The 14,001-nt window shown below is 40.1% G+C and overlaps 1 long non-coding RNA gene across 1 annotated transcript in view; it reads left to right on the top strand.

The window, feature by feature from the left end:
• Positions 1–14,001, top strand: part of LOC136424474 (uncharacterized) — a 50,940-nt gene that overhangs the window by 25,006 nt on the left and 11,933 nt on the right. The gene's annotated exons all lie outside the window — the stretch shown is intronic.

The following is a 14,001-nucleotide window of genomic DNA, read 5'->3' on the forward strand; positions in this document are numbered from 1 at the left end:
AGGGCTGAGACCACTTTTGTGGTCTGGGTTTCCCTCAAATGCATTTCTTACATGGGTGCCGTCAGTGTCGCTTTGTGGTGCATCCATGTCTTCTAGTGCCTTGAGGTCACATTTCTTTACAACGTTTGTTACTGTATACTTCTATAATTGAAGAAAGCCTGTATGAGTGTGGTTGATGTGGTGTGACTTTCACTCGTCTCCCATTCATTCAAACTGATGGCCCTGGGCTGATGTACTTTACAAATAGACTACCATACTGCATAACCTGGTTGTATAAGCTACTGTAAAGCGTCAGATTGTGTATGCCTGCCTATCTGTTTAATACTAATAGCAGTCAAACAATGCTATAAAAACAACTTAACCATAGTTTTAGAATCTAATCATATTATGTCTTTTTAGAAAAACTCTTGCACATAATTCTTTGATGCACTTTTTTGTTAGCTCATTCTAAATCTGTTGTGTCATTTTTTTAATCACCTTGGAAATTCGATGATGACTGGAATTTTACCAGAGGGAATTCCCCATTCCATAGATTCCCATGGAAGGGAACGAAACCTGACTTTATGTTATTTTTAGAAACATTCCTAAAGCTTTGGTAACAGTGCCACCTGATAGACACTGTCTTTGTACATTTTCTCTGCAAAGCCTTTTTACCAACAGAGTGCAATATTGTAAATATCGATTCCTGACATTAGAAACCTAGTTTTTACAAGAATGGGAACTCTACAAAAGTTAAAGAATATCAAGGATGTCTTCTTTCTTGGCTAGACTTTGTAGGTTTTAGGGTCAGTTGATTTTTGTACCAAAAACACAAATTGCTGAAATGAAAAGATGTTTACTCACACACTTATTTTCTGTTTTAAAAACTTGCATGATGTATGATTATCCCCCAAAATGAACATACATGATCAGGGGTTTATCTAAATCAGGAAAGAGGGGCGCCCTCTTGTTTCAGCCCAGTTCCCCCTTGTTGAATTCAGATTTTAGCTTAATATCCAGCATACAGCCTTCACTCAGCGATTGATTCTTCCATAAATGCATAGAATTTGCTCCCTCGCCTGTGTGTGCTCCCTCTTATACAATTTTTCTAGAAAAAAACCTGTTACATGTATCTACTTTTTCACACAACATTCCCTGACTTGACCTGTGCTGTAGCCTGTACAGGTATTTATCTGTTAGTGTTATGTGTATGGTTGGGTGTTTAGTGTCAGCATTACTGTTACTGAAGATCACAGGAGGGGAGAGAGACTTGAAACCTTTGCTGAAAGAGTGAGAGGGAGGGCTTGCAAGAGGAGACCCTTGAGAAAGGGTTTGTACAGTGAAGAGTTCCTGTATTTGTCCAAAGGTGTTGGAATTAGGTTAAGATAACACACCTGCCTTAACCTTATCCCTGCTTTTTCTCCCCAATACTAGCCAAAAAAGGCTCCCTTAGAATTACGCCTGTGGTATGGTCTTGCCTCTTGGGGGTGGGGGTGCTTCCTTGAAAATAGAGTTAGGGTTTGACTCTAATTCGTGATTCTTTTTCACTGTTTCTTAGATTAATCTTATCCCTGCTGCCTAATTCCTGCTGCCAAAAGTCTGAGTTAGCATGGGTAGGTCAGAGGTTTTTTTTTACGTCTATGCTTAGGATCGGGAGAGCTTCCAGAAAATTGAAATGGAGGTTGAGTCTGAGACTTTGATTCTGTTTTGTGACTCTTTTTCACAGTGTCTGTGTTATACCTACAACAGAGCAATACTATCCCCACTGTTTGCACAGCAGAAAGTGTCCACTTTACACATGAAAGCTGAGTTGTCCGATGGCATGTACTGTTTTGTCTTGATGGGGGGGCAGGCCCTTAAGGTTCAGTGGAGCCTGCCATTGTTGGAGTGAAGATACCTTTGCCTGGGTGCTTTTTCAACACCTTGGATGTCAGACGATTTGGCCCGACTTGGGCCAGCTCGGCCTGACTGCCTGGGCCACTCAGCCGTAAGGCCCAACACTACACCATCATGTAGTCCCGATCCGGAACACCTCTGTTTTCTGTGTGACAAAATGCAAGGCAATCAGAGATGGTAGACTTCACCCCCTTGCTCATGCTGTTTTCAGACCCATCCAGTCCAACTGACAAAAATATGCTTGAGTCTCTGGTGATTTTTAACTTTGGCAACTTTTAGGCGGTCAACAAATACCGAAGCTCATCAACTGTGAGGAATTTTACACATACAGGTACCAGCTTACCTAGGAAATGGTAGAAAAACACTGTGCTACACCCAGTCAGGTGTGGATCAAGTTAAGGATTAGGACCCCGTTCACACTCATTTTTTTCAATCGCGATTAAAGTATAATCGCGATTGAATCGATCCGATCGCGATTGATTTTTTCAGTGTGAACGCTCCCAATCGCGATTGGAACGATCCAAAACGATCCAATCGCGATTGGATTGTAACTACCTCCGGAGGTAGTTTGATTGGATTAATCGCGATCGGATCCAATCCAATCCAATCAAATTTTGAGTGTGAACGCAACTACGATTCATTCCATCGCGATCCGCGGGGATTTCGGCCGGTTCAAGGCTAGGGTCGCAACTTATCACATAAGTAATGTACCAAGTACAATGTTTTCCCACCAATCGTCGCTTCATTCATGCTCCCAGATTGTCCTGTCTACAGCACTTGTCGCGTTCATTACCCGTACTACAGCGAGGCCAATATACAAAAGCCTTCGTCGTTCACGCCTTCTCGCGATCATAGCCCGCCGATTGCGTTCCCTTCCACGGCTACAGAATATTCTCCAGAGATACAAAATCATCAAGAGTTGGGGGACTCCCGCCATTTTGTAGCAAGCGACGCCGAACCTTTGACCTCGTGCTTCAATCGCGATCGGATCACGGCGTACTTTAATCCACTTGGCGAAAAGCAGTATGAACGCAAAAGTTTCTTTGCGTTCAATCGCGATCGGATCGAACAATCGCGATTATACTTCAATCGCGATTGAAAAAAATGAGTGTGAACGGGGTCTAGGTTAAACTCAGAAAGGTTTGACTTCTGACAAGGGTCGTTGCTCTCACCCCAGGTGTGTTGTACCTACATGGTAGATATGAAGACTCTGGTTTCTCTGTTCTTATCTTTCCACTCTATCTGCTTACCTGTGGGAGGGCCTTCTCCTGGTAACACTTAGGAGTGGTCTCAAGGGTTGGTCACACCTTGTGTGAATCCTATCGCTAGCGATAAAGGTAAAGTGAAAGGTAAAATAGGTTGGCTTCCAGTGAGGCAAAGCGTAGTACTTCTTAGATGGCTGATAATGCTATGTGGCTTCACTGCAGCTCGCGATTTTAGCCAAGCACACTGGGGTGATTGCAGAAGTTTAATCATGCCTAAAGCCCTTGTCACACATAACCGATCCTTTGGCCTCCCAACCTTCCCAAGCTTGACCATGGTTGAGGGTAGGTTGGGAGCAAGGTTGGCAGTTGGTTGGCAAGGTTGGTTACTGGTCAGCTGTGCCAGCTGAATGTTTTAAAATGTTGAAAACATTTGGTAATGGACGATAGTTCTGGAATGGGTCGTGAAAGGGTTGGGAACTGGTTGGGAGAAATCCAGCAGCATTTGGTAGTCAGATTTGACCAGTCAGATGTTTCTGTAGTCAGTCACCAGAGAAGGGAGGTCTGGAATGGGTTGTGAAACGGTTGGAAACTGGTTGGGAGTTAGTCTGCAGTGATTGGGAGTCAAATTTGACCAGTCAGATGTTTGGGATGTTTCTGTTGTCACCAGAGAAGGAAGGTCTATAAGGGGTTGTGACATGGTTGGGAACTGGTTGGGAGTAAGCCTGTGGTGGCTGGGAGTCAAATTTGACCAGCCAGATGTTTGGGATGTTTCTGTTTTCACCAAAGAAGGGAGGTCTGGTAGGGGTTGTGAAATGGTTGGGGACTGGTTGGGAGCAAGTCTAGAGTGGTTGGGAGTCAAATTTGACCAGTCAGATGTTTGGGATGTTTGTGTAGTGAGTCACCAGAGAAGGAAGGTCTGGAAGGAGTCGTGACATGGTTGGGAACAAGTTGGGAGTAAGTCTGCAGTAGTTGGGAGTTAGTTTTGACCAGCCAGATGTTTCAGATGTTTCTCTTGTCACCAGGCAAAATATTCCTGATGCTTCAGTGATCCTTTGATCTTTTACCTAATCCACAGGTGTTCATCAACAGGTGTGTTGCCTGTACCTGTGTCACGTTTCTGTCGTTGACACTGGTAGAATAGTTCTCATTGGCAATTGTATTATCCAATAAATGAGATCCATGGTAATTGTGTTAAGTTTGTTAATCATCAAATCAAGCTCATTTCATGTGTACTGTGAATCTTGCAACTTTTGCAGTGGACCTTTATATCCATGGTTTTCATGGTGACCTCTCCACCGCAAATTCATGCCACAGCGAATTCATGCCACTGCGAATATGTCTCCTTTGTGTGACTACTGTACTGGAGAAATTGTTCCAACAGCGAAATAAAACCTCAACAAAAGTTAATTGAATTTACAGTATTCTGTGAGCAATACATTTTTGCATGTATCATTTCTTTTTCAAAGTATCAAAGTAACGTTCTGGATTTTCTTTAAAAATTTTTGCAAAATCAACTTTTAGTGCCCATTTGACTACATGTTGTTATTCCGTGTTTTTTTTTTCCAACCCTTCCAGGCCTCTACTGGGGTTTGTTCTCAAACAATATTGATATCTGCTGTGCAGCAAAAACATATTTACCTGATACTTTTGGCATTAGCGAATTCTCAGCAAGGGTCCCACCACTTTCTCCAGTGTTACACAGAGATCAAATTAAAGCAGTTAAATTACATGACATTTTCCTACCTCCCGCTGGATTTAACCTTTCTACAGCTAAGGCCTTTCAAAATGAATGATGTGTATTTTATCATTTTTACCCTTGCTGGAAAGTGTGATAAGGATAAACAATTGTAAGCAAATTCAAGAATGAAAAAAATTGTATTTTTACCATTCACATATTTGGCAAGATTTTAAGCTACAGGCTTGCCATTTAGGTGGCATGAAATGTTTCAAAGCCAATCTTCTAAAAACATGTCATACATCAAAGGTTTTACTGGGTTTTTTTCTGACACTTATAGATCCTATTTGTCAAGAATATGCTGTATTCCAGTGTACAATAAATGGTACCTTAATGTACCTCACCCTACACAAATATCTAGATGCACAGGTGCATCCACATTCAAAAAATAGGTGCACAGCTCCAATTTTGGATGCATAAAAGTGCAGTTGCACCCAGTAATTCGAGCCCTGTATCTATAAAGTACAAGTCAGTATAATGAGGTTTTATCAAGGTAACTACTACACCGTGGAATCCACTAAAATCAGATTACTAGTATAAAACCCTGAATTGAGTTAGTATTGCCTTATGAGCCACAGGTGGTTTGAAACCTTACCTGTCATTTAAGCCCCTAATGGCCTCCGGGGGTTGATAGAACATGGACTTTAATGCACCTTAATACATCTAATTGATTGGTACTTCCCTTGAAAAAGGTTGGAAAACGTCATTATCTTCGATTTCCCTCCGAGAAAGATTAGTCGGAGGTGGGTTGTGATTAGAACAAATCCGGCGCTTCCACACCTAATGGCGTATGGCTGAAAAGCGATACAAGTTGGCGCAGAAAAATCTGTGATGACTTGTAAGTAGAGGTAGTTCCAATTACTTACTGTTGAAACAAAAAGTTTCTTTCAAGTCAAAGAGAGAAGTTGGCTTCATTTTATTTGAACTCTTTGCATTTTGCACATCCTTTTATTTTAAGTGGACAGTAATGTTTTGTATTCCATGTTTTGACGATAAAAAAGTATCGTAACTGCTTATGTACCTTATCTTTGCTTGATAGAAAAACGGATAGAGAAAATGTAATGACCTAGTTAACGCTTCATACCCAGATTCATAATTCACTCATGCTAATTGACCAATCAGATAACTTCTTTTGATTAATCACTCTTGCCTATTGACCAATCAGTTTCATTTTTTATAGACATGTTTGACAGGAGAAAAAGATAACAAATTTTACAAAGAAATTTCATTTTTAGATTCAGCTGTACAGTTGAGGTTGTTTTTCTGTAGTCGTGAGTTCAGGCAGCTGACACCGGCCCAATCCTGTTAGCCCAGCGCACGCCCGTTACAAATCCAGTGCACAAGGAGAATGAACCATGTTGACACCATTAATCCAATTCCATCATTGTGCATGCTCGTGCTGAAATAACAAGCATTAACCATGATGCCTCAATTCTTGGATGCAGAATTCTATCAAGGACTGAATGGAAAAAATCATAAGCTAAACTGTATTATGTTGTAGTCATCTCATTTTTGCTGTGCAACAAGTGTTTTCCATCTAGAATCTGGCATTTGTGAGTGATTTAAGATTAAAACTCCTTTTTAAAAAAAAAATTTTGTTACCAAAAATATACATTTTCTGCAAGCTGAAAAAATGGAAAGTATCTGTGTTATAATATGCTTAACATTCGGCATTCATGATTTGTAGGTTGAGAGTTTTCCTTGGGGGAGGGGCATGGACATTATTTCATTGTCATTGATACTAAAGCAGCAAGCAGCAGCTGCTTTCCGAACCATTTAAAAGACCATTTATCTAACTCAACTGATATTAAACCACAATTCTAAACATTTCCCTTGATTGTAAGGCCTCTTCTTTTACAGCAAAAACATAAGAAAGACTGCAATTTGTAAGCTTCTCCCTTTTGGAGTACCGCTGATACTTATTAGACCTTTTGAAGAGATGAAAGTTGAAGGTTAGGCCCACTACTATTCACTAGCAGGCCAATTATTAAGTCTTGGAAAACGTTGAGTCCATTTTTAAATTACAGGGTTCATACAAGGCACCCCCTTCCCCCATGTAGGGAAAACATTTTCCGCAACAAAGTAACCTCAAAACCACCAATTTAGGAATATTAGCGCCTTTCAGCCGGCTTTTGCAAACCTGTTATTATGGCCTTTCTTGTCAGGCTTGCACCATGGGAACATTTATTTTGTGAAATATGTTAAGTCATGTTGTGCACAGTTTATGGACTGGCTTCATTTGAACAATATTTTTCTCTCTTTTTCATGTATGCATAAATGTAATTTGCTTGAAATAATACTTTTTGAACATGATTGAAAGCTTATTTCCAGATAGGTACTTAAATTGTTTGGTAATTCTTGATTTTGATTTCTTCGTATATTTTGAAGGCTTTTCTTTGCTTAGACCCATTGTCACAGACTAGAACATACTCTATAGTCTAGCTTAACAATTTTTTAACAATTTTAAAGGAAAAGGGCAAATTCACGAAAAGGTGGCTACTTTTTGAAAATTCTTTGAGCGTTTGACAGAAGTGAAATATTCCAGTATTGTCAAAGGTTGTTCGCAGTGGTGGTCAGTTCGGTCATGGGTCTATCACAATTTTTTCTGGTCCGCCACTGGACATCACCAGACCTGTCCATCACCCCAGCCGCCCTACCGTGCGCCATTTTTGCCCGTGGTTAATCTGATTACACGAATGGGACAGGCCGCCCACCGTGAATGGAGCGTTTTGCAGCTGGTAGAGTCTGAATGAGACTGTTTGAAGAGCGGAGTTGTTTAAGCTCCGAATCGGGCCTTATGAGTGGGGTTATTAGATGGTCTTAGTGCAGGGTTACGTGGTCTGTGTTCTCAGCAAATGGACTCATTTTTGAGACTGAATTATGCTTTAATTCCAAGATGTACTCAAGGATTAGAACAATTATGGCTGTGTGTACCTTTCTACTTACATCCTTTCAATATCACACTAGCTAGTTTCAACACAAGTTGGACTTGCTATTGAAGCCAATACACTTTTGTTGGTGCATGTAAAGAAAAAGTGAAAATCTAGTCTAAGAGTACATTTTATAGGTGCAGAAAATAAAATTTCTAACCAATGAAATGTTAGTGTGATGTTTTTTTTTATCTCTCTCCTTAATTTTAAAATCAACATGTTTTGTGTATATGTTAGAATGTATCTGAATAGAAAATTATAGTTTTTTAGATATGTAGTCCCAAGGATTTGTCAATACGCTATTTGTTTTCCTATCTTGAGTGGAATCTTATTGGAAACAGAACTTAATTATTCCACGCTCATAAAGGGAAAATAGAGTTGAGGTAGTTTTTTTTGTCATAGCCACTTTCACGAATGACCTTGGATTACCTTCTTGGTATCAAATCGCTATTTTTATGTATCATGAATAAAGCCACTGGACAGTTTCCACGTTCCAGAATCCCATTCCTCATTTTCCCCATTTCTCCTTCTTTCTTCCCCTTACAACAAAGTTGGGAAACTAACGCTCGGAAAGAAAAGAGTTGCCATCTGTACGACCAGTCTCCTTACACGGGGTCAAACGGACGTTTTTTTCATCCACGCTGCCTCCGTAACGATCCAATGAGCAGGCAGCGACCGTAGCTCCCCCCGCTGTGTGCGCCGTTTTGTTCCCTCCTGACCCCCGCTTGTCCCCTTTGAATGGAACATTTGCAACTCCGTGGAAAATTACAGTTCTCAGGCTCTTAAACAAGAACTTAACAGGGTACCGCGGCGTTCTCTCTCACCCCATCTGTCCACATCTCTTAGTAAACAGAGCGGTCGGCTGTGCACCTCTGTCTTTTCTGGTACATACTCCAGACTTCAGCAAAAAGGTAAGGTACATGTTTCTTTCTGAAACAGACTGTACATGGTACGATTGAATGTCATGACAGCTACCATAGTCAAAGAAAATAATTTTTTGCAAGTGCTAGGATTTGGGGGCGCCACACCTATTTAGATTAGCTTCCACTGGAGTCCCAGATTTAAAAAGTTTTCAACTTGAAGATCAACAAAGGGGAAAGTCTGTGCCGTGCTTTTAGTTTTATCCTTTTTTGTAGAACCATTTTTTTAAAGTTCCCTGTACAAGCAAGGACATTGTATCCTATCTGGTACAAGCATAATACAGCCCTTGAAAATCATGTATCCACTTTATCTGCATCCTGGATTGTGTTCTTGAAGATAGCATCAAGGATACCATAACACTTTCTGTCAATATTGTTATGTTTGTTACCGAGTCAGCCCCCTTTAGGGATCTGGAATGAAATGATATGGATCTGTTCATTCTGTTGTCATGTTATACCTTCGAGAGAATCAATATAAGTTCTGACAAATTGCTTATGATACTATAGATACATGTATGCATGTATGTGTCAGTGCGTTTGAGACAGTTTTAAAACCAACAAAAGGACAAAAGGCTTCATGTAGATTATTTACTGTACATATAAATCATAATTTTCCTAAACTCTCTGCTTCGGAGAAGTTTGGGGTATCAAATTACACATCTTTCCTGTACATGTATATAATACCATCTTCATATCTCAGGCATCATAATAAGACACATTAAAAACTTTCTGCTTCCAGGTTTCAAGTAGCCGATTACAAAGAATCACTTTCAGCATCTTGAAAGACGTATGATTTACTTACCCTTCCTTAAGGCTGCGTCTTATATCCCACTTTTTGCTCCGAAGCTTTTGGTAAGCTTTGATAAAAAATGTTTCCTGTCTTGGTATTCCTTCCTTCTGGGCCAGCTTTTCCTTGAAGAATCCAAGACAATTTTCTATCGAGTTACAATGTCAGCTTCAAAGAATTTCAGTCCTAGTAAGTACAGAGGAAGCTTACGGAAAATAATGACTGCCTTCTGGCAGTGTCTTTGGGTGAAGTTTGTAGCGATTTATTATTTTTGATGTACATTTTGTAGATGGTTGCTGGCAGAATCAGGGGAAGTCATACTAAAGTTTCTGGTAGGACTGTACAATTTCAACCCCATGGGGGGTGAACAGGAATATTCCATTTTAGCAGTATGCAAAACAGGTAAACATCCTGGTTCCAGCTTGAATATTGTGACATAAAAAAAACTTAACGCATAGTCAAAGTGCAAAAAATAGCGGTTCAAAAATCATTCATGACCACCCCCTCTACGTCTTTTAATGGAACAACCCATGTTGATGTTTCAGAAATAATATACCATTGACATGATTGAAGAAGTAAAATGCTAAGTTTTCCAAAATACTGCAACTATGAATGATATTTATCTTTCAATTTTAATGAAGTATATTGAAATTTTGAAATTAAAGTCATTGATCTACAGTCACAAAATCTATTGTGTAGATGAAAAATTACACCTAATTATCAGCCTTGTGTAATCTAGCTTAAATCTCTGAATGGAAAGGATAATCCTGTGTCTGTTTAATCACCTGAAGGATAATGTAATTCACTCATTAACGACTTTGTGGTCAAAATGAACAGATAATGACTCTAAATTCCTCATGTAAAAATGCTCTTTATGACATTTATGTTATGTGTGGATGTCCCTGTAGCTCATCTGGTAGCAGTCTCATAGTTGAGCACCTGGTTCCAATTAGTTGGTAATTGGGAGACCCGGTTCAAATCCTGGGGCAGGACATCTCAGTTGGGCTTTGACGTCTTTCAGAAGGGACAGAAAACACAGAAAACAGGGTCCCATGTGGAAGGGTGCCTCGAGGGGAAAGGCTAGCAACCCCTTCCTGTAAAAATGTACCCTGCTACAGACAAAAGAGCAAGTTCATACCCGTCTCTTGGCCCTTCAAGGGTGTGAAGGAAGGAATGAGTAATAGAATGTCGCGTGTAGAACTCACTTGGAGTCTAGACAAGTTCAAGAACAACCACTTTGCATTAAACACAGGTGAGAGGAAAGGAATTCTTAAGACGTGCTTAGAGTTAGACATTTTCAAATTTGAACAACCATTTGTCTGTTCCTTTTATGCTTCTGCTCCCAACACAGTAAAGTTGCACTTACTTTCATTCCCCTCAACACCTGTCTTATTTTCTCAAAAGAGCAGGTACATATTTGCATAACAGTCTTATTCCCCAAGGAATGAAGATCTGCTATGAGCTTCCAACAGATTTGTAAGATGACAGGTGTTTTCTTTGCACCTGCTGTTAATGCCTCTTTGGTAGCTCTGAGAAAACTACCGTAAATTCGTTTAATTTTTCTGGTTGTTCTATTTCACAATAGGGGCAGACAAGAAGATTTTTACTTTGTTTTGAATTTACAGTTGAAATAATTCTGTAGAACAGGAGTCATACATTTGAAATATATTTTTGCAATAGAGAGCTCACTGCAAAAATAGCGAAAATAAAACCACAGGAAACGTTTCAAGATTTACTATATTATAGCCAGGTACAGTCGGCTATGCTGATATTTTGTTATGTAGCTGAACTAACCAATTTCTTCAGAAAATTTGTCTAGCAATAAAACTTATAGGGATAGAACTGTACAAACTCTTCGCATGACCTTTATCATTCTCAAACCCTGTGCCCTTTATACAAGTATATAGCCAATACATGCAATATGATTAGAAATGGTGCGAACAGTAATTAAAGTGACCCTCCGGCAGTTAACCTGGAATAAAACCCTATGAAATATGAAGTCGAGGTGTCAAATTACACGCTGCAGCATCTGTGCCATAACTGACCTCAATTATACTCAATCACAGGGCTGGATGAACATGTTATCATAGTTTGATCCTTCTTGGCTGTGTCTTTGTAGCCTGGGCACCATCATCCGTAGTACTGTGAATGCAGAAATGTTTGCGGTGGTATTTGTAATTGTACTGTATTTGTATTTATTGACAATGAAGACGATTGTTTTATGTTTACGTTTTTCGCAGTAAGCTCTTAGCTGCAAACTTAAATCAAAACCACAGCAAAATCTTTGGCACACCTACTCCTTTGTCTACTAATTGTCTCAAACACGAACTTAAATCCATTTTCTCCCTACCGCGAAATTAAAACCATGCAAACTTAAATACATTTACAGTAACCGCTGGCTCAATCGTTTTTGCTTGCCAACTATGGATATGTGCAGGTGTAGACTCTGTGGTTAGCAAGTAATCTCCAAGCAGATCCACACCGGGCGCGAAAATCGTAGTATACTAGCCAGAGAAGGTCCAGTCAGCCAGAGAGGGTCCAATAGCCCGGTATTGGACCCTCTCTGGCTGACTGGACCTTCTCTGGCTAGCATACTACGATTTTCGCGCCCGGCGTGGATCTGCTTGGAGATCAGTAAGCAAGCAAAAAGATGGAGCCAGGGGTTACTACAGAGGATGGTACCCAGGCTAGTGTCTTTGCTATAGCAAGGTAATGAGGTCATCTTTAATTGAGGTGAGGCATGATGCTTTTTCAAGTAGCTAAAAGTAGTGCAATGCAGCTTTGCTATGTCTAGCATATTTGGCCAAGAACACTGGGTCACCCCTACTCTTCTCGATTAGTGTGTTGTTGTTTTTTCGTGCAGATCTAGAGGTTTGACGCTTGAGACTTATGCCTGAAGCTCCCTCATACACGGGGCTGTCGGCTTTACTAACGCTGGAAAATGGTGTTTATCTGTGTCCTTTTTTCACGTTTGAAAATAAATTACAGACTTTAGTGAGTTGAAATTACATTCCGACTGTAATTAAGGGTTGGGGAATTATGTGGTTTGACTGGTACCAGATACGTATACATGTACCTTTGCTAGTGTACTAATCATCGTAAGAGTAAGGAATGTTATAAAGTGTCTACTTTGAGGCATAATTGTGTTGTCCAGCCTCTACTTTTGTCACATTTCTTACACTTATCTTTTAAAGTTGAAAATAAAATGGACTGCAAATGTTAGAAGGAACTGTATGTGTGCGTGTGTGTAGATCTACTATATACAAATGTTGACATTACTACTTCTAATGGAAACTCAGAGAAATTTCACGAATAAACAACTTCGCCACTGTAATTGACGTAAGAACTATGAGTATGACATCAGGACAGTGACGTAAATGACCCATTATCTCTTTCAAGGTCTTTATGTAAAATGCTCAACAGGTGATAACATTGTCCAACCTGTCTAGGAGAGGCCTGGTCAGGTAGTAATTACGTATCCCTCGGGAGTTGGGCTCACCTGGTTAAGCCATTTCATAGTATTCAAACCTCTTGTACAATACACACTGACTGAAAATAGCAATCACTGATTTGTATTCACTGCTACGGGAGAGAGGTGAGTGAACAGTTGTTTTAGGTGTTATTTTGTTCGAAATGACTCTAAAGCTCATGCCGTTACTTTGCGATCGTACGACAATTGTACTACAAATGTAACCGGACTTTATTATATAATTATTGGCCGCCACGTCTACAAGCTTCTTTGTCATTTTGTTTGCATGAAGGAAACTCGCTGAGATAAAATGACTCCCCCTGTATTGAACTTGAAGAAAGGCTTTGTGTCATCTTTAAATTGTGGCATCGTTCAAAACCACTGATATGCCCCAATGTTGTGCCTTTGGGAAAGGCACTTAAGTATTTTTACAGACGAAATTCCTCACTCCACCCAGGTGTGAATGGGTGCCCGGCTTCGGCTGGGGAAGGCCGTATTGAGGTCACCGGTGGTGCCGAATGGCAGCCGCCCAGACCCTTGCGACAGTTCCACAAAGTGTGGAGCAAATATGTATTTGTTGCCCATGTGTATTATGTGATTGTAAACCCCTGCACCAGTTCAGCGCTAGAAAGGATACCATTGCAGCAACATGGGTCATTTTTTTACCAATAAACCATTAAAAAAAATCCTTCTCTAATTTGTCAGACAAGAGAAAACTTGAGAGAGATTATCCTTCCATACAAATCATAAGCCACCACCTTGCAGTTTCAGCCCCACGACCTTTGAACTGGCCACACACAGGAGGAGCCTAACCAGCAGGAGGTGTCTGCCATTGGTACGACCTTCAAACATAAGGAATTGTCCTTGAAGGTCAAATGTCTTGGGAACGTTTTCTGTCTGAATAAAGAGTGTCATGATGGCCTAATTCGCTTCTAAAGGGAAACCATTATTCTCTGTCGCCTTCCTATGATCTCTTTCTGTTTTTTCTAAAACAGACTACATACTTAAAGTTGTATTACTGTCTGTTGTAATATTGATCAAATATACCTGCTTATATATGTTAATATGTACTGTACAGAA

The sequence above is a fragment of the Branchiostoma lanceolatum genome, chromosome 18, assembly GCF_035083965.1.
Source record: "Branchiostoma lanceolatum isolate klBraLanc5 chromosome 18, klBraLanc5.hap2, whole genome shotgun sequence".
Classification (NCBI taxonomy): domain Eukaryota; kingdom Metazoa; phylum Chordata; class Leptocardii; order Amphioxiformes; family Branchiostomatidae; genus Branchiostoma; species Branchiostoma lanceolatum.